Source organism: Sapajus apella, unplaced genomic scaffold (assembly GCF_009761245.1).
Source record: "Sapajus apella isolate SASKATOON/1434 unplaced genomic scaffold, GSC_monkey_1.0 scaffold63, whole genome shotgun sequence".
NCBI lineage: Eukaryota > Metazoa > Chordata > Mammalia > Primates > Cebidae > Sapajus > Sapajus apella.
This window is the reverse complement of record NW_022437003.1, coordinates 11,124,036-11,150,588: the sequence shown is the minus strand read 5'-3', so window position 1 is coordinate 11,150,588 and position 26,553 is coordinate 11,124,036. Positions and strand designations below refer to the sequence as shown.

Genomic DNA, 26,553 nt, shown 5'->3' with positions numbered 1-26,553 from the left:
GAGACCTTGTCTCAAAAAAAGCAAACAAAAATTGTTACGGAATAAATACTACAAGGAAGTATTTTACCTTGAAAAAAACACCTAAGTTTATACTTGGGAAATGGGTGTCATAATAGTTACTACTTGTGAGCTACTGTGACGTGATGAAAGGAAGGGTTATCTGACAGAGGGAAATTTGTAACACCAGTTGTGTGGCTGGGTGTGGCTCATAACTCACAGCAAACTGAATAACTGGTAGATAAAGGAAGGCTGTCTGATATATAAAAACAAACTCAAGGCCGGGCGCAGTGGCTCAAGCCTGTAATCCCAGCACTTTGGGAGGCCGAGGCGGGTGGATCACAAGGTCAAGAGATCGAGACCATCCTGGTCAACATGGTGAAACCTCGACTCTACTAAAAATACAAAAACATCAGCTGGGCATGGTGCCGCGTGCCTGCAATCCCAGCTACTCAGGAGGTTGAGGCAGGAGAATTGCCTGAACCCAGGAGGCGGAGGTTGCGGTGAGCCGAGATCATGCCATTGCACTCCAGCCTGGGTAACAAGAGCGAAACTCCATCTCAGGGGGGGGAAAAAAAAAAAAAAAAAAAAAAACTCAACCATGAGGGACAGGCAAAATTTATATGGACTAGAAATTTATTATTGTAGTTCTATGTGTTTACAAAGAGCAATGAACATGAAGATTTTTCAGATCAGTATGTCAACACAGATCATCAGAAATTATATATTAACACTGGTATGTAAATAATATCCGTGCTTAACATAAAATGGAGACTAACATTATAGTTTAATTCCTGTTATTGATAGGTTTAAGCCTACTATCATGCTATTTGTTCCATCTCTATCTGTGCTCTTTTTAATTCTTATTTTTGTTTTTTAGCCATTAATAGTTTTCTACTATCCTTTTTGGCAGTATATTAATGAGTACCTTATAAGTGTTTTGTTTTTTATTTTTATATTTATTGATGAAATATCCAAATTATATATCCTTTGAATAGAATTCATTTTATTTCTAATCCTTTAAAATAAATCGACAATGAGCATAAATTGAGATCATGATAGAAATAGAAAATATAAAGAGAAATATAAAGAAAAGAAAAAAGACTAAAAGGAATAATGAAATAGAAACTGTAAAAGACGTAGTCTTCCAAAATAAAAATAAATATATTGGAAACTGAAAGTAGGCAAACTTTACTTGCATGCAATACAAAAAGAAACAAACAAACAAAAAAAAAGCGGGGGGGGGAGAGAGAAATTCTTTCAATTCCTATAACTAAAATTAAGGTTAAAAGGCTGGGCACAGTGGCTCACATCTGTAACCTCAACACTTTGGGAAGCTGAGACAGGAGGATCTCTTGAGCTTACGATTTCAAAAACAGCCTGGGTATTTCTGTCTCTATGAAAAAATAAAACACAATAAAAATAAAATTAAAATTAAGACTTAGAAAATAGCAAAGCTTCCTACAGTATCCAAAAACACAAGTGATACTGGGTATTGCCATGGAGCTTTAAAGATACTGTTATGTGTCCAATACTTAGCCAAGCATAATTAATGATACTTTACATGGTACTAAAAGCATAATATTTATAGAACACAATGGAAAATGTTTAGGTTACTTAAAATGATTTTGAGATTTGATACAATAGCAGAATTTGCAAATCTGACTTTTAAAGTTATAAGACAATTATTCTCTAGGATGAAGATTTCAAAATGAGAGTTTTAATTTAGTTGTGAATAAAGAGAGAAAAAACTAAATTTTTAAAAACAGTAAGTTTTTTTTAATGCATCTTTGATCTATTATATTCTTGATTTAGTATATGTATCACATGCTGGCAGTGCAGGAAACACTTTTAAAAACCTATTTACAGTCATGTTTCACATAAAATGTTTTGTTCAGCAAAGGACTGCATATAAAACAATGGTCCTATAAGATTATAATGGAGCTGTTCTATACAAGTGTACCATTCTAAATCTTTTATACCACACATTTTTACTGTATCTTTTCTACATGATATATTTAGATACACAAAAACCATTGTGCTACAGTTCAGTATAGCAACAAGCTATTCAGTTTTATACTCGAGGAGCAACACATCACACCACATTGCCTAGGTGTATAAAAGGCCATGTGGTATGGTCTATACCATTTGGGTTTGTGTAAATACATTCTATGATGTTCCTATAATGATGAAACCACCTAACAACACATTTTTCAGAATGTATCCCCATTCTTATGAAACACATTTTTTGTTGCTGTTATCATGTCTCACTTCATGTCACAAATGCCTCAAAAAATGATTACTATTGTTTTAGTAGTACCATTTTAACCCAGTAGGACTAACAAAATTCTCATCAGAAACCATGGAAGCCAGGCAGCAGTTGGATTACACATTTGAGTGCTGGAAGAAAAAAAACTAATCCAAGAATTCTATAACCAGCAAAACTACAGTTCAAAAAGGGAAAATTAAGACATTTCCATATAAACAAAAACAGAGGATTTGTCATTAGCAGACCTGCAGCACAAGGTAAAGGGAAACCTTTCAAGTTGAAAACAAAGGACACAGTAATTCAAATCCATCCAAAGAAATAAAGAACTCAGTAAAGATAACTACCCTGGGTAAACATAAAAGGCAGCTTTGGTGTGTTATGTTTTCATTGTCATTCATTTCTAAGTATTTCCTAATTTCCTGTGCTTTCCTCTTTGTGTGAGCTTTTAGTAGCATACTGTTAAGGTTCCACATATTTGTATACTTTCCAGATTTCCTGATTAGTGATTTCTAATTTTTTTGTGGTTAGAGACTATGCCTTGCATTATTTCAGTCTTTTTAATTTATTAAGGTTTGTTTTATGGCCTAATTTATCCTGGAGAATCTTCCACGTGTACTTGATAAGCCTGTTTATTTCACTATGGGTTGTTTGAAAATTCTATAGATGTCCGTTAATTCAAATTGATTTAGAGTTTAGTTTGTTTTGTATTTCTTTTCCTGTCTAGTTTTCTATTCATTATTTAAAGTGTTGCATTGAAGTCACCAACCAGGACCATAAATTGTTTACTTCTCTCTGCAATTCTGTCGGTTTCACGTCACATATTTTGGGGCTGTATTGGTAGGTGCATATTTATTTATAATTTTAATGTCCTTATGATAAATTGACCCTTTATTGTGATAAAATACACTGCTTCGTATCTAGGAACAATTTTTATATTAAAGTCTGTTTTGTCTGATATTAATATAGCTAGTTTGGCTCTCATGTGGTTACTGTTTACATAATATTTCTTCTTTTTATTTTCAAGCTGGCGTGTGTCTGAATCTAAAACTGACTCTTGTGGACAATATAACACTGTTTTTTTGGCTTTTTGTTTTGTTTTGTTGTGTTTCATGTATTCTGTGAACCACTGCCTCTTGATAATTTATTTGCTTTTACTGAAATTATTAATAGGTAGATTTAAGAGGTGGTAGGACTGAAATTACCAGTAGGTAGGTACTGATAGGTAGGATTTATGTCTTACTTTGACATTGTTTATTGTTGATATGTCTTAGCCTTTTTCTGCTATTTTTGCTCTTCTGTTTCATTGTGGTTTCTTCACCACAGTTTTGAGTTATTTTTGTAGTGTTTTCTCTCGGGATTTCTTAGATAATAACTTAAAACAAAGTAATTTGAATGTGTACCAATATAATTACAATCATGTATTAAATTTCATTCCAAAATACCTCATTTCTTTCCTTCTTCTCCTTTGTGCTACTATTGTTACGCAAATTAAAATTTTAAATGCATTTTAAACTCATGTAGTTTTAGAATTATCACTGTGTGTGTGTAAGCACGCGCACACGCGCGTGTGCATGTGCATGTTTTTGAGACCTAGTCTTGCTCTGTCGCCCAGGCTGGAGTGCAGTGGTGCCATCTCAGCTCACTGCAATCTCCGCCTCCCAGGTTCAAGCAATTCTCCTGCCTCAGCCTCCTGAGTAGCTGGGATTCTGTTTTAAATCAAATATAAGAAAAGAGTTCACCATTTCTACTAAAAACACAAAAATTAGCTGGGCATGGTGATAGGTGCCACTAGCGAGGCTGAGGCAGGAGAAATGCTTGAATCCGGGAGGCAAAGATTGCTTTGAGCTGAGATTGCACCACTGTATTCCAGCCTGGACAACACAGCAAGACTCCGTTCCCAGCCCTCCCCCCAAAAAAAGAAAAGATTTATAAACAAAAATACATGTATATGAACAGGATGCAGCTAAAGTAGTACTGAGAGGGAAATTTACAGCTGTAAAATGGCTATATTAAAGAAAGAAGATTTGCCAGGCATGGTAATGTGCACCTGTAAGTCCCAGCTACTAGGGAGGCTGAGGCAGGTGGATCACTTGAGCCCACGAGTTCAAAGGTGCAGTGAGCCATGATTGCACTACTGAACCCGGCCTGGGAAACAGAGTGAGACCCTGTCTCAAAAATTAAAATTAAATAAAAAAGAAAGATCTTTAATTACTAATCCAATTTGTTCTTCAAGAACTAACTAAACCCAGGCGGGGCATGGTGGCTCACAACTGTAATCCCAATACTTTCGAAGGGTGAGGCAGGCAGATCACCTGAGGTCAGGAGTTCGAGACCAGCCTGGCTAACATGGTGAAACATCACTTCTAATAAAAAACCAAAAAATAAGTTGAGCAAGGTGGTGCGCACCCATAATCCCAGCTACTCGGAGGCTGAGGCAGAAGTATCCCTTGAATCCAGGAGGCGGAGGTCGCAGTCAGCCAAGATTGCCCCACTGTACTCCAGCTTAAGCAAAAAAAGCAAAATTCCGTCTCAAAAAAAATTAAAATTAAAAGAAAAAAGAATGACCTAGACCCAAAGCAGGTATCAGAAAAGGAAATATAAAGATTAGAGCAGAAATAAGTGACATAGAGACTAGGAAAATAATAGAATCAACAAATTCAAAAGTAGGTTCTACTAAGAAAAAAAAAGACTCAAATTACTAAAAATCAGGAATTAAAGAAGAAATATTAGTACTAAACTAAAAAGGATCATAAGAAAACAATTATTAAATACTATGAACAATGAATTACATAACCTCCTTTAAACTGACAAATAAACTGACAAATTCCTAGAAAGACACAAACTATTGAAACTGCATAGTAATTTTAAAACACAAAGACAAGCCTGTGCTCAGAATGGCTTCACTGGGGAAATCTACCAAACATAAAAATTAACATTAGTCCTTTTCAGACTCTTCCAAAAAAAGCTAGAAATACTTCCTAACTCATTCTACAAAGCCAGTATTACCCCGTTAACAAAACTAGATAAAGGCATCACAAGAAAACTATAGAAAAAACCTTCATTAATACAGATGCAAAAATCCTCAACAAATTACTAGCAAATCAAATCCAGCAACGCATAAAAAAGATTATAAATCATGACCAAATAGGATTTATCCCAAAAACATGAAGTTTGTTTAACAAAAAAATCAATCAATATATTAAGAAAATAAATATAATTATAATCATATATATAATAATCTCAACAGGCACAGAAAAAGAATTTCACAAAACCCATCACCCTTTCATGATTTAAAAATCATGAAAAATCATGACTTAGCAAACCAGAAATAGAAGGGAACTTCCTCACAGAAAAAGAACATCTATGAAAAATCCCCAGTTAATATCATACTTAGTGGCAGAAGACTGAATATTTTGTCCTTAAGATTAGGAACAAAAAAAAAAATGGATGTCTTCTCTCACCACTTCTATTCAATAGTACTGAAGTTTCTACCCTGGGCAAGAAGGCAAGAAAAACATATAAAAGCCATTAGATCAGAAAGCAAGAAATAAACATCCTCTATTCACAAATGGCACAACCGTTTACATAGAAAATCCTTAAGAATCTCCTCCCCCAAAATTATTAAAAGTAATCAAGTTCAAGAAGACTACAAGAGGCCGGGCGCGGTGGCTCAAGCCTGTAATCCCAGCACTTTGGGAGGCCGAGGCGGGTGGATCACGAGGTCAAGACATCGAGACCATCCTGGTCAATATGGTGAAACCCCGTCTCTACTAAAAATACAAAAAAAATTGGCTGGGCATGGTGGCGCGTGCCTGTAATCCCAGCTACCCAGGAGGCTGAGGCAGGAGAATTGCCTGAACCCAGGAGACAGAGGTTGCGGTGAGCCGAGATCGCGCCATTGCACTCCAGCCTGGGTAACAAGAGCGAAAACTCCGTCTCAAAAAAAAAAAAAAAAAAAGAAGACTACAAGAAACAAGATTAATAAGCAAAAATCAGTTGTATCTCTATACAACAGTAATAATTTGGAAATGAATTTAAGAAAACAATTTCATTTGGGACAGGATTTTCTTTTAAAAAAGAATACTTAAGAAGTGCAAAACCTGAACACTAAAAACTACAAAACACTGTTGAAAAAAACCAAAGAACTCCTAAATAAATGAAAAGACTCGCCATGCCATATTCATGAATTTGAGGACTAAATATTATTAAAATAGCAGTATTCCCCAAATTAATCTAGAGATTTAACCAAACCCATCAAAATCCTAACTTGCTTTGCTGCAGAAATTGACAAACTGATCCCGAAATAATACACAAATGCAAGGGCCCAGTAGAGCCAAAATAATCTTGAAAAAGAAGAACAAAGTTGGAAGACTCACACATCCCAATTTTAAAACTCAATAAAAAGCGACAGTAACCAAGAGAGTGTGTTCCTGGCTTAAAAACAGACACAGAAATCAATGCCATATAATTCAGTCCAGACACTAACTCATATTTATGATCAATTAACTGCTGCTGTTTTGAGATAGGGTCTCATTCTGTTACCCAGGTTGGAGTGCAGTGGCATGATCACAGCTCACTGCAGCCTCTAACTCCCCTGATTAGATGATCCTCACACCTCACCCTCCAAGTAGCTAGGACTACAGGTGCATGCCACTATGCCTGGCTAACTTTTTATTGGCATTTTTTGTAGAGAGAGGCTTTCTCCATGTTGACCAGGCTAGTCTCAAACTCCTGGGCTCAAGCAATACTGCCCAACTCAGCCTCCCAAAGTATTGGGATTATAGGCACATACCACAGCATCTGGCAGATCAAAAGGGAAAAATCCAGTGAGGAAATAATTCTTTTTTTTTTTTTCTTTTTTCAACTAACGGTACTGGGAAAACATACACATCCAAATGAATGCAACTGAGGATGGACATGGCGGCTCAGGGAGTCCAAAGTGGCGCATAGATCACTTGAGGTCAAGAATTCAAGACCAGCCTAGCCAACATAGCAAAATCCCATCTCTACTAAAAATGAAAAAGTTAGCCAGGTGCAATGGCACATGCCTGTAGTTCCAGCTTCCCTGGAGGCTGAGACATTAGAATTGCTTGAGGCTGGGAGGCAAAGGTTGCAGTGAACCAAGATTGTGTCACCACACTCCGGTCTAGGTGACAGAGCAAGATTCTGTCTCCAAAAAAAAAAAAAATTCATAAAGAATGCAGTTGGATCCCTACCTCACACCATATATAAAAAATAACACAATGGATTTGAGACCTAATTGAAGAGCAAAACTATAAAACTCTTAGATAAAAACACTGATGTATGTCTGGTCTCTTAGATGTAACATCAGAAGCAAAAGAAACATAAAAAAAGACAAACTAGGCTTCATAAAATTTAAAATTTTTGTGTTTTAAAGGATACTGTCAAGTAAACTAAAAGACAATCTAGAGTGTCAGAAAATATATGCAAATCATATCTGATATGGGACCTTTTTCCAGCACATATAAAGAACTCCTACAACTCAACAATAAAAGGAAAACCCTACTAAAACAATGGACAAAGGATCTGAATAGACGTTTCCTCAAAGATGTGTAAATGTCCAATAACCAAGTAAAAATATGCTAATCATTAGCAATTAGCATTAGCAATTGTGTCAAAAACACAATGAGCACTCATTTTACATATACTACGATGGCTAGAATCAAGAACATAAGTGTTGACAAGAATGTGGAGAAACTGCAACTATCATAGCTGGTAGTAAGTAAAACGGTATAGTCACTTTGGAAAACAATCTGGCAGCTCCTCGAAAAGTTAATCATAGATATTTATGAGGCAGAAATTATACTCCAATTTTCTGCAATAAAAATGAAAACGTATATCCATACTAAAATGTTACACAACTGTTCATAACAGCAATATTCATAACATCAAAAAGTGTTTCCACCAACTGATAAAATGTGATATAGCCACACAATGGAATATTATTTGGCAACGAAGAGGAATGGAGGGCTGATGTATGATACAGCAAAAATCAACCTTTAAAATATTATGTTAAGATAAGAGAGTAAAAAACGAAAGGTCACTTTTTGTATAATTCCATTTATATGAAATGTCCTGAATAAGTAAATCCATAAAAACAAAATAGTTGCTGCCTTGAACTGGGAGGAGTGAGTGTTTTGGGGTTCCTTTTCAGGTGACAAAAATGTTTTAAAATGAAATAGTAGTAAGGGTTGTATAACTGTGAATATAGTAAAAATTACCAAACTGTGCATTTGTAAAGGGTGAATATGTATTTGAATTATACATCTCAATAAAACTCTCATTAAAAAAATTAAGAAGACATCTAGGTTCAGATCTGTTATGTAAACAGCTTGGAAATCATCACTCTCATCCTCACAAGAAAAAGGCGGGACAACTGAAAAATCAACTACTCCTAAATGCATTGGAAAACTGAGTTCACAGGTTACAACACCTCCAGAAAAACTGAAGAAACATGTGAATATAGACATATGGAGCTATATTTAATCTGTAGCCAATAACTGGAACGAACACTTTAAAGGTAATTAGCAAGCTACTAGAGACTGAGAGTGAACTAACCTCAGCTTTAACTCATGAGGGCTCAGTCTTAAGGAAGAATATAAGTGACATAAGGAGCTCCACCAAAGAAGTAAAATTTTAAAATAAGCAACAATTAACAAGTATAATGAGTAAGAAGCAAATATAGGGCCAGGTGCAGTGGCTCACACCTGTAATCCCAGCATTCTGGGAGGCTGAGGTAGGTAGATAATTTGAGGTCAGGAGTTTGAGACCAACCTGACCAACATAGTAAAACCCCATCTCTAATAAAAATATAAAATTAGCCAGGCATAGTGGTGCACACACCTGTAATTCCAACTACTCAGGAGGCTGAGGCAGGAGAATCTCATGAACCCAGAAGGCAGACGTTACACTAAGGTGAGATCGCACCACTGCACTCCAGCCTGGGTGACAGAGCAAGACTCTGTCTCAAAAAAAAAGAAAAAAAAAAAAAAAAAAAAAAAAAACACAAATATGGTAAACACTAAAATCCAACTTTAACAATATGTTTTCTTATTAGAGTAGGCTTTTATAGAGTAAAATCCCCTCCACCTTGGGTAGGGGAAAGGGAAAAGCAACCATTTTAAAATCTAACCTAGAGGAAGAAAAGAACAATAATTTCAGCCCCCTCCAACCTTCCTGACAGAAGAGGAAAAAAAAAAAGACTTAAGAAATTCTTCTGAAGATCACAGTTCAGGAACTCTGGTCCACTAAAAAACCCAACAGATTTCATCATAAGATTACGGAACACTTCTCCTCTCTGCTATCTATGACCACATAAAACAGGGCTCCAATATAACAGATTACAACTAAGCTACAAGAAATAGACTTTATTAATAAAAGGAAACCCAAAACAACAAGGAAGACAAAAACCAGGGAAGTAGAGGAAAATAAAGTCTTTTATAGCTACAAACAATACAAACACCTTAATGAACATTAAACACAGCCTAACTCCTAGCCAAATAAACCTAAAATCTCACACTAAATACCTATTTACCTGAATTTCTACTACTCAGTAAGTCATGTCCAGATTTCAACAAAAAATTGCAAGGCATGTAATAGGCAAGGAAAAAATCTGAAGAGACAAAGCAAGTATCAAAACCAAACTCCGATAAGGTAGATTTTGAATGATCAAACTGGAAATTTTAAATAACTCATTAATATGCTAAAGGGTATGAGAAAGAATCAAAACTCTAGAAATAACATTAACACAAATAATGCCTTTGATGGGTAATCAGACTGGAAAAAAAAAATCGGTGAGCTTGAAAAAAACCATCTGGAACACAGTGTTTGAGAACATGGAACAATTATAAAATGTGAAAAATATTCATAATAGTAATGCTAGAAGGAGAAGAAACAAAGAAAATGAAGTATTTCAAGTAATAAGGGTTGATAATTTTCCAAAATTAACGACACATACCCCAAACTGCAAATCCAGACAGCTAAGAGAACCAAGTATAAAAACATCAACACTTCATGTTCAAACCTAGGCCAAAGACAAAGAGTAAATCTTGAAAGAAATCGGGGAAAAAAACAAAACAAAAACACCTTATAGGAAAGAAGGGTAAAAAATTATAGCAGATTTCTCTTCAGAAAGCATGTAAGCAAGGAGAGATTGGAGTGAAATATTTAAGTGTTGGAGGAAAAAACCCACCAAGCTAGGATTTAACATACTGAAAAATCATCTCTCAAAAGTGAAAGATTAAGACTTTATCAGACAAACAAAAACAGAGGGAACTTGTACAAGAAATGTTAAAAATTCTTCAGAGAAAAGGAAAATGATATAGATGAGAAAACAGAATACTCAAGGAATAAATGAAGACACAATCTTTTATTTTTCTTAATCTTAATTGATCATATAGATAAGTATTCAAACTATTAATAGTAACTATCTTGGGTTAACTGTAGTTTATGGATAAGTGAAATGAGTGACAGCAATGTTATAAGGGACAGGAAGGAGGAGTTGGTTATATTCTGTTATAAGGTACCTGCACTATCTGTGAAGCAGTTTAAGTGATATTTAAAAATGAACTTAGATGAGCTCTGCCTAAGACAAACTCTAGGGAAACTACTAAAAAATCTTTGTAAAGAAGTACAATTTATATCTTAAATAGGAGAGAAAAAGGGAATCATATACAATGCTCAATTAAAATTAGACAATGGGCTAGGTATGCTAGCTCAGGCCTGTAATCCCTTTGAGAGGCCAAGGCAGGAGGATCACTTTAGCCCAGGGGTTCAAGACCAGCCTGGCCTACATGGTGAAATCCCATCTCTATAAAGAATACAAAAAATTAGCCAGGTGTGGTGGTATGCCCTTATAGTTGCAGCCACTTGGGAGGCTGAAGTGAAAGAATCTCTTGAGTCCAGGAAGTCAAGGCTGCAATAAGCCTAGATCATGCCACTGCACTCTAGTCTGGGTGACAGAGGGAGATCTTTGGAAGAAAGGAAAGGAAAGGAAAAAGGAAAGGTGAAAGAAGAAAAAGGGGAGAGGAGGGGGAGGAGAGGGGAGGGGAACGGGGGAGGGGAGGGAGGGGAGAGGAATAAAGTAAAATTTTAAAATAAGCAACAAAGAACAACAAGTATAATGAGTAAGAAACAAATATGGCAGACACTGAAATCCAACTTTAACAACACTTTTGGCCAGACACAGTGGCTCACGCCTATAATCCTAGCACTTTAGGAGGCTGAGGTGGGCAGATCATGAGGTCAGAAGTTCGAGACCAGCCTGACCAACATAGTGAAACCCCGTCTCCACTAAAACTGCAAAAATTAGCCAGGTGTGGTGGTGCACACCTATAGTCCCTTGGGAGGCTGAGGCAGGAGAATCGCTTGAATCTGGGAGGCGGCGGAGGTTGCGGTGAGCTGAGATCACACCAATGCACTCCAGGCTGGGCAACAGAGTAAGACTCCGCCTCAAAAAATTAAAAAAAAAAAACAACAATACTTTCAATGTGACTGGTCTAAATATACCAACTAAAAGACAGAACTGACAGAGGGAATAAAAAGTAAGACCCAAATATATGTTGCCTACAAGAAATTCACTCTAAAGACACAGATTAAAGGAATGGAGAAATACATACAATGCCAGCACTGATTAAAAAGCAGCTGGACTAGTTAGTTATATATTAATTTCAAAGCAGAATTCAGGACAAGGAAAATTATCAGAGATAAACAGGAATATTACATAATGATAAAGGATCAATTCTGAAACAAGATGTAAAAATCTGTAATGTGCCTGAGCCTAACAACAAAGTGTAAAAAGATGTGAGACAAAATCTGATGGAACTACAAGCAGCAGCAGTTAACTCCACAGTTACAACTGAAGATATCAACAGCCCTCTATCAGTAATTGTCAGACACAAAGGCAGAAAACCAGTAAAGTCAAACTGAAAAGTATCATCAATCAACTGGATTCCACTGACATTTATAGTATACTTTATCCAATAATCACAGAACACATCTTCTTCTTCACAAAAACATTCACCAAAACAGATCACATTCTGGGACATAAGACACACCTTAACTAAAGTCATACAAACTATGCCCTCAGACTTTAATGGAATTAAACTAGAAATCAACAAAAGAAAGATGGTTGAAATATCCACAAGTATCTGGAGATTAAACAATGCATTTTAACATAACACATCAGTCAAAGAAGTCTAAAGAGAAATTTAAAAATATTTTGAACTAAATGAAAACTTATAAAAAATTGTGAATGCAGTGAAAGCAGTGCCTACAGAGAAATTTATAGCACCGAACGTCATGGTGATCTAAAATCAACAATTTAACTTTCCACCTTAGGAAACTGGACCAATAAAGACAATATAGACCTAGAGAAAGAAGAAGAAATGATAAATAGAGGAGACAGTAATGAAATTTTTTTTTTTTTTTGAGACAGAGTTTCGCTCTTGTTACCCAGGCTGGAGTGCAATGGCACGATCTCGGCTCACCGCAACCTCCGCCTCCTGGGTTCAGGCAATTGTCCTGCCTCAGCCTCCCGAGTAGCTGGGATTACAGGCACGCGCCACCATGCCCAGCTAATTTTTTGTATTTTTAGTAGAGACGGGGTTTCACCATGTTGACCAGGATGGTCTCGATCTCTTGACCTCGTGATCCACCCGCCTCGGCCTCCCACAGTGCTGGGATTACAGGCTTGAGCCACCGCGCCCGGCCAGTAATGAAATTTAAAATAAGAAAATTTCTAAAAAGTCAACAAAATTAAAAGCCAGTTCTTTAAAAAGATCAATAAAATGGATAAACCTATAGCCAGGATACCCAAGAAAAAAGACACGAATTATTAATACCAAAATCAAAGACATAAGAAACTATTAATGCCAAAATCAAAGATATAAGAAACTATTATTACCAGTAATAATATCAATACTGATCCCACAGACATTAAAAAAAGAAACATTTATAAATAACTTTATGCCCACAAATTTGGTGAGTTAGATGAAATGGATTTCAAGGCAATTCCTTGAAAGACATAATCTAACAAAACTCACACAAGGAGAAACTGAAAATCTGAGTATGCCTCTATAGATTAAAAAAATTTAAATCAGTAATTAATAACCTTTACAGAAATGAGAAAGAAGAGGCAGAACTCTGGTAACTAGATACAATTTGTAGATGCAAAATAAACTCCATCCACTGAAAGAGCCTAGAAGCAATGATACCCAGTAGTAGCAAGCACACCCATAAAAAAATTTATTAAATAAAATTCAAGAATATTTGTTGCATAATGTTTGTCCTCAGAGTATATCCAGTAGGAGTGTACCACATATTGTGTTCAAAAGATATCTGCATTCACTCTCTCTTTTTTTCAATGTGGGTATCTGTAACACCTAAATAAAAACATAGGCTCAGAGAAAAAAATAATAGCAACGATAGCCTTCCCAAAAAACACAAACACTGGGCCCAGATAACTTCAGGGTAATCCCAACCAAACACGTAAGGAAGAAATAACACAACTGTCTCCAATCTCTTCCAGAAAATACACTCAGAGGGAACACTAAGTCATTCTGAGTCTAGCATTACCCTAATGTAAAAGCCAAATAAAGACATTACAAGAAGGAAAAACTACAGACCAATAGCTCTCATGAACACAGATGCAAACATCTTCAATAAAGTATCAGCAAATCAAATCCAACAATGTGTAAAAAGAACTGTATCTCCTTTAAGTCTAGAGCACTAAAATAAATTAATTAAATTAAAAAAAAAAAAAAAGACCATACTCAAGGACTAAGTGGGACTTATCTTACGTATGCAAGGCTGGCTCAAAAAAAAATCAATTAATGTAATCAATCACATCAAGAAGCTACAGAAGAAAAAATTCACATGATCAGATCAATATGCAGAAAACGCATCTGACAAAATCCAACACCATTCATAATAAAAACTCTCAGTAAACTAGGAATGGGGGGAGCTTCCTCAACCTGATAAAGAACATCTACAAAAAACCCACAGCTAGAAGCCTACTTAGTGGCTAAAAACTAGATGCTTTCTCTTTAAGACCAGGAACAAAGTAAAGATGTTTTCTTTTACTGCTCATATTCAACATCATAGGGGAAGTCCTAGCTAATGCAGTTAGACAAGAAAAGGAAATAAAAGGTACACGAATTGAGAAAGAAAAAAAAAACTTACTTTTGTAGCTGAAAAGATTGTTTATGTAGACAATATCAAAGAATTGACAGAAAAAAAACCTCTTTAAAAAAATAAGCAATTATAGCAAGGTGGCAGTATTCAAGATTAATATGCAGAAGTCAATTTACTATGCACCATCAATGAACTGGAATTTGAAATTCTACAAACAATACCACTTATATTAGCACCAACAAAAAGGAAATTATTGGTATAAATCTAACAAATATGTACAAAATTGATACCATGAGAACTATAAAACTGCTGAAATAATTGAAGAAAAGTTAAAGAAATAGAAAAATAGCCCATGTTCATGGACAGGAAGAGTCAGTATTTTCCAACTTGATCCATAGATTCGGCGTAATTCCAATCAAAATCCCAGCAAGTTATTTTACAAATATTAAAAAACTGATTGTAAAATTTAGATAGAAAGGCAAAGATCCTGAATAGAAAATAATGCTAAAGAACAAAGAGAATTTTACTTCAAGACTAAACCTCAAGACCTACTGGAAAGCTACAGTATCAAGAGAGCATGGTATTGGCAAAAGTATACACACAGATCAATGAAACAGAATAGAGTCCAGAAACAGACCCACAAAAATACTGATCTTGTATTTGTCAACTGATCTTGACAAAACAGCAAAAGAGATACAATGAGGAAAATGTATCTAGATATAGACTTTACACCTTTCAGAAAAAAATTCAACTCAAAATGAACCACAGACCCAAAAGTAAAATACAAAACTATAAACATAGGAAAACACAGGAAAAACATAAACATAGGACATAGAAAATTTAGGTAACCTTTGGTTCAGCAATGACTTTTTAGACACAAAACCAAAAGCAAGAACTATGAAAAGCAAGAACTATGAAAGGAAAGAAATAGTAAATAGGCCTCATAAAAAATTAAAAACTACTGTTCTGTGAAAGACACTATTAAGAGAACAAAAAGATAAGTCACACACTGGAAGCAAGTATTTGCAAAACACATATCTGATAAAGGACCTTTATATATTCAACAAATCAAACAATTAAAAATTGGGCAAAATCTCTGGATAGACATTTCACTAAAGATGATCTACAAACGACAAACATATGAAAAGATGCTTAACATATATCACTGGGGAAACGCAAATTAAAACAATAATGAGATACCCCTAAACACCTATTATAATGACTAAAATCCAAAAACCTGACATATCAGTTGCTGATGAAGATGGATGTGGTATAAAAGGAATTTTCATTCATTGTTGATGGGAATGCAAAATGGTACAGCCACTTTGGAAGATGGTTTGGCAGTTTCTTACAAAGGTAAACACAGTCTTACCATATGATTTAGCAATCACACTCCTAGGCGTTTACTCAAACAAGGTGAAAATTCACAGCCATACAAAAACTTGGACACAATTATCTGTGGCAACTTATTCATAAATGACAAAATCTCGAAGCAACTAAGAAGTCCCTCAATAGGTGACTGGACTATCATACTATGGTACATTCATAGAATGGAATATTATTTAGTGACAAAAAGTAATGAACTATTAGGCCATGAAGAAATACATATTAGTCTTAGATGTTCATTGCTAAGCGAAAGAAGCCAGTCTAAAAAGGCTATGTACTATATGATTCCAATTACAGGTGTTGATCGACTTACGACCTATGCAACTTACGACCATTTGACTTTACGACCACCATTGCTAGTCACGAATTCTCCGCGTCTGGCAGCACAAACGTTGCCCAGTTGGGCGTACGACTGTGCGGACCAGCTTCCAGCAGCACTACCATCTCCACGTGCATATAGCCTACTCAACTTACGACCAAATCGTGTTACGACTGGTCTGTCGAAACCAATCATGGTCGTAAGTTGAGCACTAGCTGTATACAAAACTCTTTTATAAAAGGAAAACTATGGAGACAGCCAAAAGACCAATGGGTGCCATGAGTCTGCGGATGGAGGGAAGAGGAGAGAAGGAAAAAGGGTGAATAAATGGAGGACAGAGGATTTTTAGTCAGTGAAACTGTTCTGTACGACTCTTTGGATATATGACATCATGCATTTGCCAAAACTCACAGAACTGTACAAAAGAAGAGTGAACCCTTATATAATCTATGGACTTTAAGTTAATAATTTAACAATATTGGTTCACCAATTATAACAAATGTTCCACGCTAATGCCACACTAAATGCCACAGACATTTGTGTGCAAGTTTTTGTGTGGCCGTAAATGTTCACCTTGTTTGAGTAAATGTCTAGGAATGTGACTGCTAAATCATATGGTAAGACTGTGTTTACCCTTGTAAGATTTTCTTAAGAGAAACTGGGTGTGGGAAATGTGGACATATGGGAGGGAACTCTCTTATCTGTTTTTCTGTAAACGTAAAACTAGTCTAAAAACCAAAGCATATTAATTAGGGGAATAAAAACACAGTAAACAAATATAAAGGGAAAAAAAGTTAGAAGACATATCCCAACATATATAACAAACAATTATACATTTAATATACAATATGCTTAAAAATATTGAGAAAATAAGTTCTCACAAAACGCTGTCTGTGAATGTTTACAGCAGCTGTACTCATAATTATATAAACTGGAAACAACCCAAAGTCCCTCTGCTGGGAAGAGATGAATAAACTTATATCCTTACAATGGAATACTACTCAGTAATAAAAAGTAACAAACTACTGGTATAAGCATCATTATGGATTAATCTAACAAGTATTATGCTAAGTGAAAGAAGTTAGTCTCGAACCTTACATACTGGTAGGTGCAGTGGCTCCTGCCTATAATCCCAGCACTTTGGGAAGCTGAGGTGGGTGGATCACTTGAACTCAGGAGTTCCAGACCAGCCTTGCCAACAATGTAAAACTCCGTCTCTACTAAATATACAAAAATTAGCTGGGTGTGGCATTGTGGAAGATCCAAGATGGCCGTTTAGGAACAGCTCAGGATGGCAGCTCCCAGTGAAAGCGCAGATGGTGATTGGACGCCGCATTTTTATTGCCCACAGACCAGGAGATTCCCAGGCGGAGGAGCCCCATGGGTCACCAGCACAGCTGCTTTGCCCCATGCGGCTGCTTTGTTGGTGCCCCGGGACGGCGGTTGTCCATACAAAATACACTGGTCCGGGTGCCCCTTTAGCTGGCGATTGGAGCCCTGGGAAGTCACCCATTCATCTGATTAAAAAGGGGACTGAACAGGGAGCCAGGCCAAGAGATTCCTGGGCAAAAAAAGGGCCACGAATCTCAGCACCGCCATTTAAGCCGGCGGCTCACCGCATGGGAAATCACACAGATCCCAGCGCCTTTGCAACAGGCAACTGGAACACCTGGGAGAGAGTCAACTATTCAACTGAAAAAAAAAAAAAAAGACTCTGAGGCAGGGAGGCAGATGATCAGGCTCAGCTGGTCCCACCCCCACAAAAGAACAGCAATCAGAAACTCTCTGGATTGAGAGTTTCACAGCAAGCGCAGCTGAACCCGGGACAGTCCAGCTCCATGGGGGAAGGGTGTCCGCCATTACTGAGACACTCCACCGCTACGGAGGTAGTCCGCCATCACTGAGGCAGCCTGCCATTGCCAAGGCAACCTGCCATTGCTGAGGCTGCCTGCCGTTGCCAAGGCAACCTGCCATTACAGAGAGAGTCCGCCAATACTGAGGTGGGCCACCATTGCCTAGGCAGTTCTAACTACACCCATATAAACAGGATTGCAGGGAAGTTCACTGGCAGCTGGACGGAGCCCACAGCAGCTCAGCAAAGCCTCTGCAGGCAGTCAGTGACTAGGCTGCATCCTTGCTGGTCAGGGCAACCCTGAAAAAAAAAGGCAGCAGCACAACAGAAACTCATAAATAAAGCCCTAACTCCCTGGGACAGAGCACCTGGAAACAAAAAGTGGTTTATGAGTTCTGCTGCAGCAGACATAAACGTACCTGCCCAGCAGCTCTGAATGAACAACAGAGCTCACAGCTCAGCACTTGAGCTCCTATAAAGGACAGACTGTCTCCTCAAGCAGCTCCCTGACCCCTGTATATCCAAAGAGTCACCTCATAAAGGAGAGATCAGACTGACATTTGGCGGGTATCCTTCTGGGACAAAGATACCCAAAGAAGAAACTGGTAGCAACCCTTTCTGTTCTGCAGCTGCTGCAGGTGATTCCCAGGAAAGCAAGGCCTGTAGTGGACCTCGGCAGTCCTACAGCAGAGGGGCCAGACTGTTAGAAGGAAAACTAAGAAACAGGAATAACTTGATCATCAACAAACAGAAACCACTCAGAGACCTAATCTGAAAGTCAGCAACTACAAAGACGACAGGTAGATAAATCCATAAAGATGGAAAGAAACCAGCGCAAAAAGGATGAAAACACCCGAAACCAGAACACCTCTCCTCCTACAAGGGATCACAACTCCTCACCAGGAAGGGAACAAGGCTGGATGGAGAATGAGTGAGATGAAATGACAGCATCAGGCTTCAGAAGGTGGGTAGTAAGAAACTTCTGTGAGCTGAAAGAACATGTTCTAACCCAATGCAAACAAACAAAGAACCTTGAAAAAAGATTTGATGAAATGCTAACGAGAATGGACACTTGGAATACAAATGAATTGATGGAGCTGAAAAACACAACATGAGAACTTCACGAAGCATGCACAGGTTTCAACAGCCGAATTGACCCAGCAGAAAAATGGATATCAGAGGTCGAAGATTAAATCAATGAAATAAAACGAGAAGGCATGATTAGAGAAAGAAGGGTAAAAAGGAATGAACAAAGTCTCCAAGAAATGTGGGACTATGGGAAAAGACCAAATCTACGTTTGATAGGTGTACCTGAATGCGACGAAGAGAATGAATCCAAGCTGGAAAATACTCTTCAGGATATTATCCAGGAAAACTTCCACAACCTAGTAAGGCAGGCCAATATTCAAGTCCAGGAAATACAGAGAACACCACAAAGATATTCGTCAAGAAGAGCAACCCAAAGGCACATAAACGTCAGATTCACCAGGGTTGAAATGAAGGAGAAAATGGTAAGGGGAGCCAGAGAGAAAGGTCGGGTTACCCACAAAGGGAAGTGCATCAGACTCAGGGCAGATCTTTCAGCAGAAACCCTACAAGCCAGAAAAGAGTGGGGGCCGATATTCAACATCCTTAAAGAAAAGAATTTTCAATCCAGAATTTCATATCCAGCCAAACTAAGCTTCACAAGTGAAGGAAAAATAAAATCCTTTGTGAGCATGCAAGTACTCAGAGATTTCATAACCACCAGGCCAGCTTTACAAGAGCTCCTGAAAGAGGCTCTACACATAGAAAGGAATAACCAGTACCAGCCACTCCAAAAACATACCAAATGGTAAAGAGAATCAACACAATGAAGAATCTGCATCAACTAACGGGCAAAACAGCCAGCTAGCATCAAAACGGCAGGATCAAATTCACACATAAGAATATTAACCCTAAATGTAAATGGAATAAATGCCCCAATCAAAAGAAACAGACTGGCAAATTGGATAAAAAGCCAAAATCCATCAGTATGCTGTATCCAGGAAACCCATCTCACATACAAGGATATACAAAGGCTCAAAATAAAGGGATGGAGAAGATTTACCAAGCAAATGGAGACCAAAAAAAAGCAGGAGTTGCAATTCTCATCTCTGATAAAACAGACTTTAAAGCAACAAAGATCAAAAGAGACAAAGAAGGACATTACATAATCGTAAAAGGATCAATGCAACAAGAAGAGCTAACGATCCTAAATATATACACACCCAATACAGGAGCACCCAGATACATAAGGCAAGTGCTTAATGACTTACAAAGAGACACAGACTCCCATACAATAATAGTGGGAGACTTTAACACCCCATTGTCAATATTAGACAGATCAACCAGACAGAAAATTAACAACGATATCCAGGACTTGAACTCAGACCTGGAACAAGCAAACCCATTAGACATCTACAGAGCTCTCCACCCCAAATCCACTGAATATACATTCTTCTCAGCACCACATCACACCTACTCTAAAATTGACCACACAATTGGGAGTAAATCACTCCTCGGCAAATGCAAAAGAACAGAAATCATAACAAACAGTCTCTCAGACCACAGTGCAATCAAGTTAGAACTCAGAATTCAGAAACTAACTCAGAAACACACAGCTTCATGGAAACTGAACAACTTGCTCTTGAATGTTGACTGGATAAACAATGAAATGAATGCAGAAATAAAGATGTTCCTCGAAACCAACAAGAATGAAGACACAACATACCAGAATCTCTGGGACACATTTAAAGCAGTCTCTAGAGGAAAATATATAGCAATAAGTGCCCACATGAGAAGGAGAGATCTAAAATTGACACCCTATTGTCAAAATTGAAAGAGCTAGAGGAGCAACATCAAAAAAACTCAAAACCTAGCACAAGACAAGAAATAACATCAGAGCAGAACTGAAGGAGATAGGGACACAAAAAACCCTTCAAAAAATGAGTAAATCCAGGAGCTGGTTTTTCGAAAAGATCAACAAAATAGACCACTAGCCAGATTAATAAAAAAGAAAAGAGAGAATAACCAAATTGATGCAATAAAAAACAATAAAGGGATATCACCACAGATTCCACAGAAATTCAAACCATCATCAGAGATTATTACAAACAACTCTATGCACATAAACTAGTAAACCTGGAAGAAATGGATAAATTCCTGGATACTTGCCTCTTCCCAAGCCTAAACCAGGAAGAAGTCAAAACCCTGAATAGACCAATAACAAGGTCTGAAGTTGAGGTAGCAATTAAGAGCCTATCACCCAAAAAAAGCCCAGGTCCAGATGGGTTCACAGCCAAATTCTACCAGACATACAAAGAGGAGCTGGTACCATTCCTTCTGAAACTGTTCCAAACAATACAAAAAGAGGGAATCCTTCCCAAATCATTCTATGAGACCAACATCATCCTGATACCAAAACCCGGCAGAGACTCGACAAGAAAAGAAAACTTCAGGCCAATATCCATGATGAACATAGATGCAAAAATCTTCAATAAAATACTGGCAAGCCAATTGCAACAGCACATCAAAAAGCTTATCCACCATGATCAAGTAGGATTCATCCCAGGGATGCAAGGCTGGTTCAACATATGCAAGTCTATAAACGTAATTCACCACATGAACAGAACCAAAGACAAAAAGCACATGATTATCTCAATTGATGCAGAGAAGGCCTCCTTTGACAAAATTCCACAGCCCTTTATGCTAAAAACCCTCAATAAACTAGGTATTAACGGAACGTATCTCAAAATAATAAAAGCTATTTACAACAAACCAACAGCCAACATCATACTGAATGAGCAAAAACGGGAAGCACTCCCTTTGAAATCTGGCACTAGACAAGGATGCCCTCTCTCACCACTCCTATTCAATATAGTACTGGAAGTTCTTGCCAGAGCAATCAGGGAAGAAAAAGAAATAAAGGGTATTTAAATAGGAAAGGAGGAAGTCAAATTGTCTCTATTTGCAGACGACATGATTGTATATCTAGAACACCCCATTGTCTCAGCCCAAAATCTCCTGAAACTGATAAGCAACTTCAGCAAAGTCTCAGGATACAAAATCAATGTGCAAAAATCACAAGCATTCCTATACACCAATAACAGACTTAAAGAGAGCCAAATCAAGAACGAACTGCCATTCACAATTGCTACAAAGAGAATAAAATACCTAGAAATACAACTAACAAGGAACGTAAAGGACCTCTTCAAGGAGAACTACAGGCCACTGCTCAACGAAATAAGAGAGGACACAAACAGATGGAGAAACATTCCTTGTTCATGGTTAGGAAGAATCAATATCGTGAAAATGGCCATACTGCCCAAAGTAATTTACACATTCAACGCTATCCCCATCAAGCTACCAATGACCATCTTCACAGAACTGGAAAAAAACACCTTAAACTTCATATGGAACCAAAGGAGAACCTGCATAGCCAAATCAATTCTAAGCAAAAAGAACAAAGTGGGAGGCATCACACTACCAGACTTCAAACTATACTACAAGGCTACAGTAATCAAAACAGCATGGTACTGGTACCAAAACAGAGATATAGACCAATGGAACACAGCAGAAGCCTTGGAAGCAACACAACATGTCTACAACCATCTGATCTTTGACAAACCTGACAAAAGCAAGCAATGGGGAAAGGGTTCCCTGTTTAATAAATGGTGTTGGGAAAACTGGCTAGCCATGTGCAGAAAGCAGAAACTGGACCCCTTCCTGACACCTTACACTAAAATTAACTCCAGATGGATTAAAGACTTAAACATAAAACCTAACACCATAAAAACCATAGAAGAAAATCTAGGCAAAACCATTTAGGACATAGGTGTAGGCAAGGACTTCATGACCAAAACACCAAAACCATTGGCAACAAAAGCCAAAATAGACAAATGGGACCTAATCAAACTCCACAGCTTCTGCACAGCAAAAGAAACGTGAATTGCCAACCAACAGAATGGGAAAAAATTTTTGCAGTTTATTCATCTGACAAAGGGCTGATATCCAGAATTTACAAAGAACTAAAACAGATTTACAAGAAAAAAACAGACAAGCCCATTCAAAAGTGGGCGAAGGATATGAACAGATACTTTACAAAAGAAGAAGACATACATGAGGCCAACAAACATGAAAAAAATGCTCATCATCACTGGTCATCAGAGAAATGCAAATCAAAACTACACTGAGATACCATCTCATGCCAGTTAGAATGGCAATCATTAAAAAATCTGGAGACAATAGATGCTGGAGAGGATGTGGAGAAATAGGAACACTTTTACACTGTTGGTGGGAGTGTAAATTAGTTCAACCGTTGCGGAAGACAGTGTGGCAATTCCTCAAGGACCTAGAAATAGAAATTCCATTTGACTCAGCAATCCCATTACTGGGTATATATCCAAAGGATTATAAATCTTTCTACAATAAGGACACATGCACACAAATGGTCAATGCAGCACTGTTTACAATAGCAAAGACCTGGAACCAACCCAAATGCCCATCGATGATAGACTGGACAGGGAAAATGTGGCACATATACACCATGGAATATTATGCAGCCAACAAAAATGATGAGTTCATGTCCTTTGTAGGGACAGGGATGAACCTGGAAACCATCATTCTCAGCAAACTGACACAAGAGCAGAAAATCAAACACCGCATGTTCTTACTCATAGGCGGGTGTTGAACAATGAGAACACATGGACACAGGGAGGGGAGCACTACACACTGGGGTCTGTTGGGAGTAATAGGGAAGGGACAGCATGGGGTGGGGAGTTGGGGAGAGATAGCATGGGGAGAAATGCCAGATATAGGTGAAGGGGAGGAAGGTGGCAAATCACACTGCCATGTGTGTACCTATGCAACAATCTTGCATGTTCTTCACATGTACCCCAAAACCTAAAATGCAATTTAAAAAATTAATTAATTAAAAAAAAATAGCTGGGTGTGGTGGTGTGTGCCTGTAATCCCAGCTACTTGGGAGGCTGTGACAGGAGAATCACTTGAACCTGGGAGGCAGACGTTGGCAGTGAGCCGAGATTGTACCACTGGACTCCAGCATGGGCAACAGATCGAGACCCCATCTCCCCCCACAAAAAAAACGGTTACATACTGAATGACTCCATTTACATGCCATTTTAAAAAAAGAAACACTATAGGAAAAGAGAGTCATTCAGTGGCTGCCAGGAGTTAAATGTAAAAGGAAGATTAATGAAGGGATATAAAAGGGAAGTCCTTTAGTGGACTCCTTGCATTTGTCAAAACTCAGAACGATACAAACAAAAAAAAAAAGTTAACTTTACTGCATGTTAAAAATAAATTTTTGAAAAAGTACTGCAATAAAACATGAGTAACCTAAACAGGCACTTCAGGAAAACACACAGGCACATGAAAAGAAACACGAAAAATATTAGACCTCACTAGTTCTCAAGGTCTCCTTAAAATGGCAAACCCTTTTTCATTTAATACACTCTAAAGAAAATAATCATCGATATATCCAAAGGTAGATACAAGAATGTTCAATGAACATTCTTTTCATTCTATATGAAACTGAGACTAATCTTTATGTGCAAGAAAAAAGGACAGGTAACAAATCACTATATATGCATACATTAAAAGTATGTGGTACTTTTGCCTCCATCTCAAAATGGCCCCACGCAGGCCCTGTCCACTATACAAACTCAATGGCTGGAGGAAGACATGGTCCCGCAACTGAGAAGCCCTCAAACTCTGGCCAGGTCCTGTTAGAATCCTCAGAGTCTTAAAATCAAAACAAGTGTATAATGTCATTATAAATGCTGCTATAAAAATAGTATTTAATAAAATGAAAAAATGTAACACAATAATGGGGGAAAAGCATGTTATAAAACAGCTTGTACACTGCCCTCAAATTTTTATTGGAAATGTAACGACGTTTTCCAAAAAGGTAGATGTGACCCTTTTGAGTGAAGTAATTCCATTTTTAGCAGTTTCAAAAAGACTGGTAAGCTGAAGACATTTTTGTCCTATAGGATTGGAGCTGGCTTTTCATTTACAAGCTAACTCAGTTGACTGGTGCCTTATTTGAAACTCAAAAGCATTTTTATAAATGTAATTTCTTTACAAGAGTTTACTTATTTCAGAAGAAAATTCTAGTTACACTAAATGTTAGCTGCACAGTAAACATTAATCTAATGAGCATAATACCCTATCAAATTCCCTTCTTGTTTCATTTTAAAATTTCAAATTCTGAATAGTTTCTTCACGTATATAAGTTACTGACATGGCAAGAGGGAATTTTTTTTTTGTCGTACATGACCTAAAAATTACTTAATGCTTTTGAAATAAAATGTTTCATTTCTGCCAAATGGCATTATGAATATAAGACAAGAGCACAAAAAGTTCATTACTAAAGCAAGATATACTAGTATATGTATATCTATCTATTTCTATAAAGAAACTCAGGGCACTTGTCTGTAACTCACAAGTTACCAATCTTAAACATTTAAACATATGAACATACATCCATTTTCTTCTCACGTAAAAGAACAAACTCTAACGTCTTTCAACCATCAAAAGTGAAATGATAATAAAAGTGATACATACCAACTGGTGGTTCACATAATAGTGCTATAAAATTAAACTAAAAACATTCCATCAACAATTGTAGTCCAGGTGTGGTGGCTCAAGCCTATACCAGCACTTGAGGAGGCTGAGGTGGGCAGATCACTTGAGTCCAGCACTTCAAAACTAGCCTAGGCAACATGGGAAAACCCGTCTCTACGACAAATATAAAAAATTAGCCAGGCATAATGGCACGTGCCTGTAGTCCCAGCTACTCAGGAAGCTGAGGTGAGAGGATCACCTAAGCCCGGGAGTTCAAGGCTGCAGTTAACGGTGATCACTGCACTCCAGCCTGGGCAACACAATGAGACCTTATCTCAAGAAACAATTACAGATGCTCCTGTGAAAATATTTCAATCAAGTTATGTATTTGATACGTATTTCAGGGTTTAAAAAATGTAATCACCATCTAAAAGATATGAGAACTTATGGAAAATAATGAAGAACCAAAGAGGAAGCAATTGTTGAGAAAGCTATGCCTGAAAGATTATTAACACAGAAATTATTTGACCGAGTAAACAGACAAAATTTCAATTTGACTTCTTAAAAAGTTTGCTGGCCAGGACTAGCACCTTCTTAGAGACAGCAAAGGGCTCACAGGAGTATGTCTTCCATATACAAACCAACAAATCCAGAGCCTATAGCCAAAACCACCTTCTTATCTAATGCTCACATACGAAGCCAGTTATTTCCTGCCCTAAATCATTCCAGAGTCAGGTACCAGGCAATTAGAAACAACCACTTCTACAGCTCAAAGCCTGCAAGAATTATCCACACTGGTCAATCATCAACTGTTTACCCTGCCCTCCCCTGCCTTTCCCAGGAAACTCCAGTAAAGACTCTGGCCTGAACTTTTCCATGGCTCCTGTCTTCTGCTTCCTGACTAAAACCTGGTGCTGACCAGGAGCGATGGCTCACGCCTGTAATCCGAGCACTTTGGGAGGCCAAGGC

At 37.5% G+C, this 26,553-nt stretch overlaps 1 protein-coding gene and 1 long non-coding RNA gene across 2 annotated transcripts in view; one reads left to right on the top strand and one right to left on the bottom strand.

Annotated features, from left to right (window-relative positions):
* Window positions 1–26,553, bottom strand: part of RANBP9 (RAN binding protein 9) — a 111,126-nt gene that overhangs the window by 48,148 nt on the left and 36,425 nt on the right. The window lies entirely within an intron of this gene.
* On the top strand, window positions 782–1,849 carry LOC116529780. The gene is made up of 2 exons (XR_004259666.1): window positions 782–932; window positions 1,771–1,849. It is a non-coding gene; the product is annotated as an uncharacterized LOC116529780 (long non-coding RNA).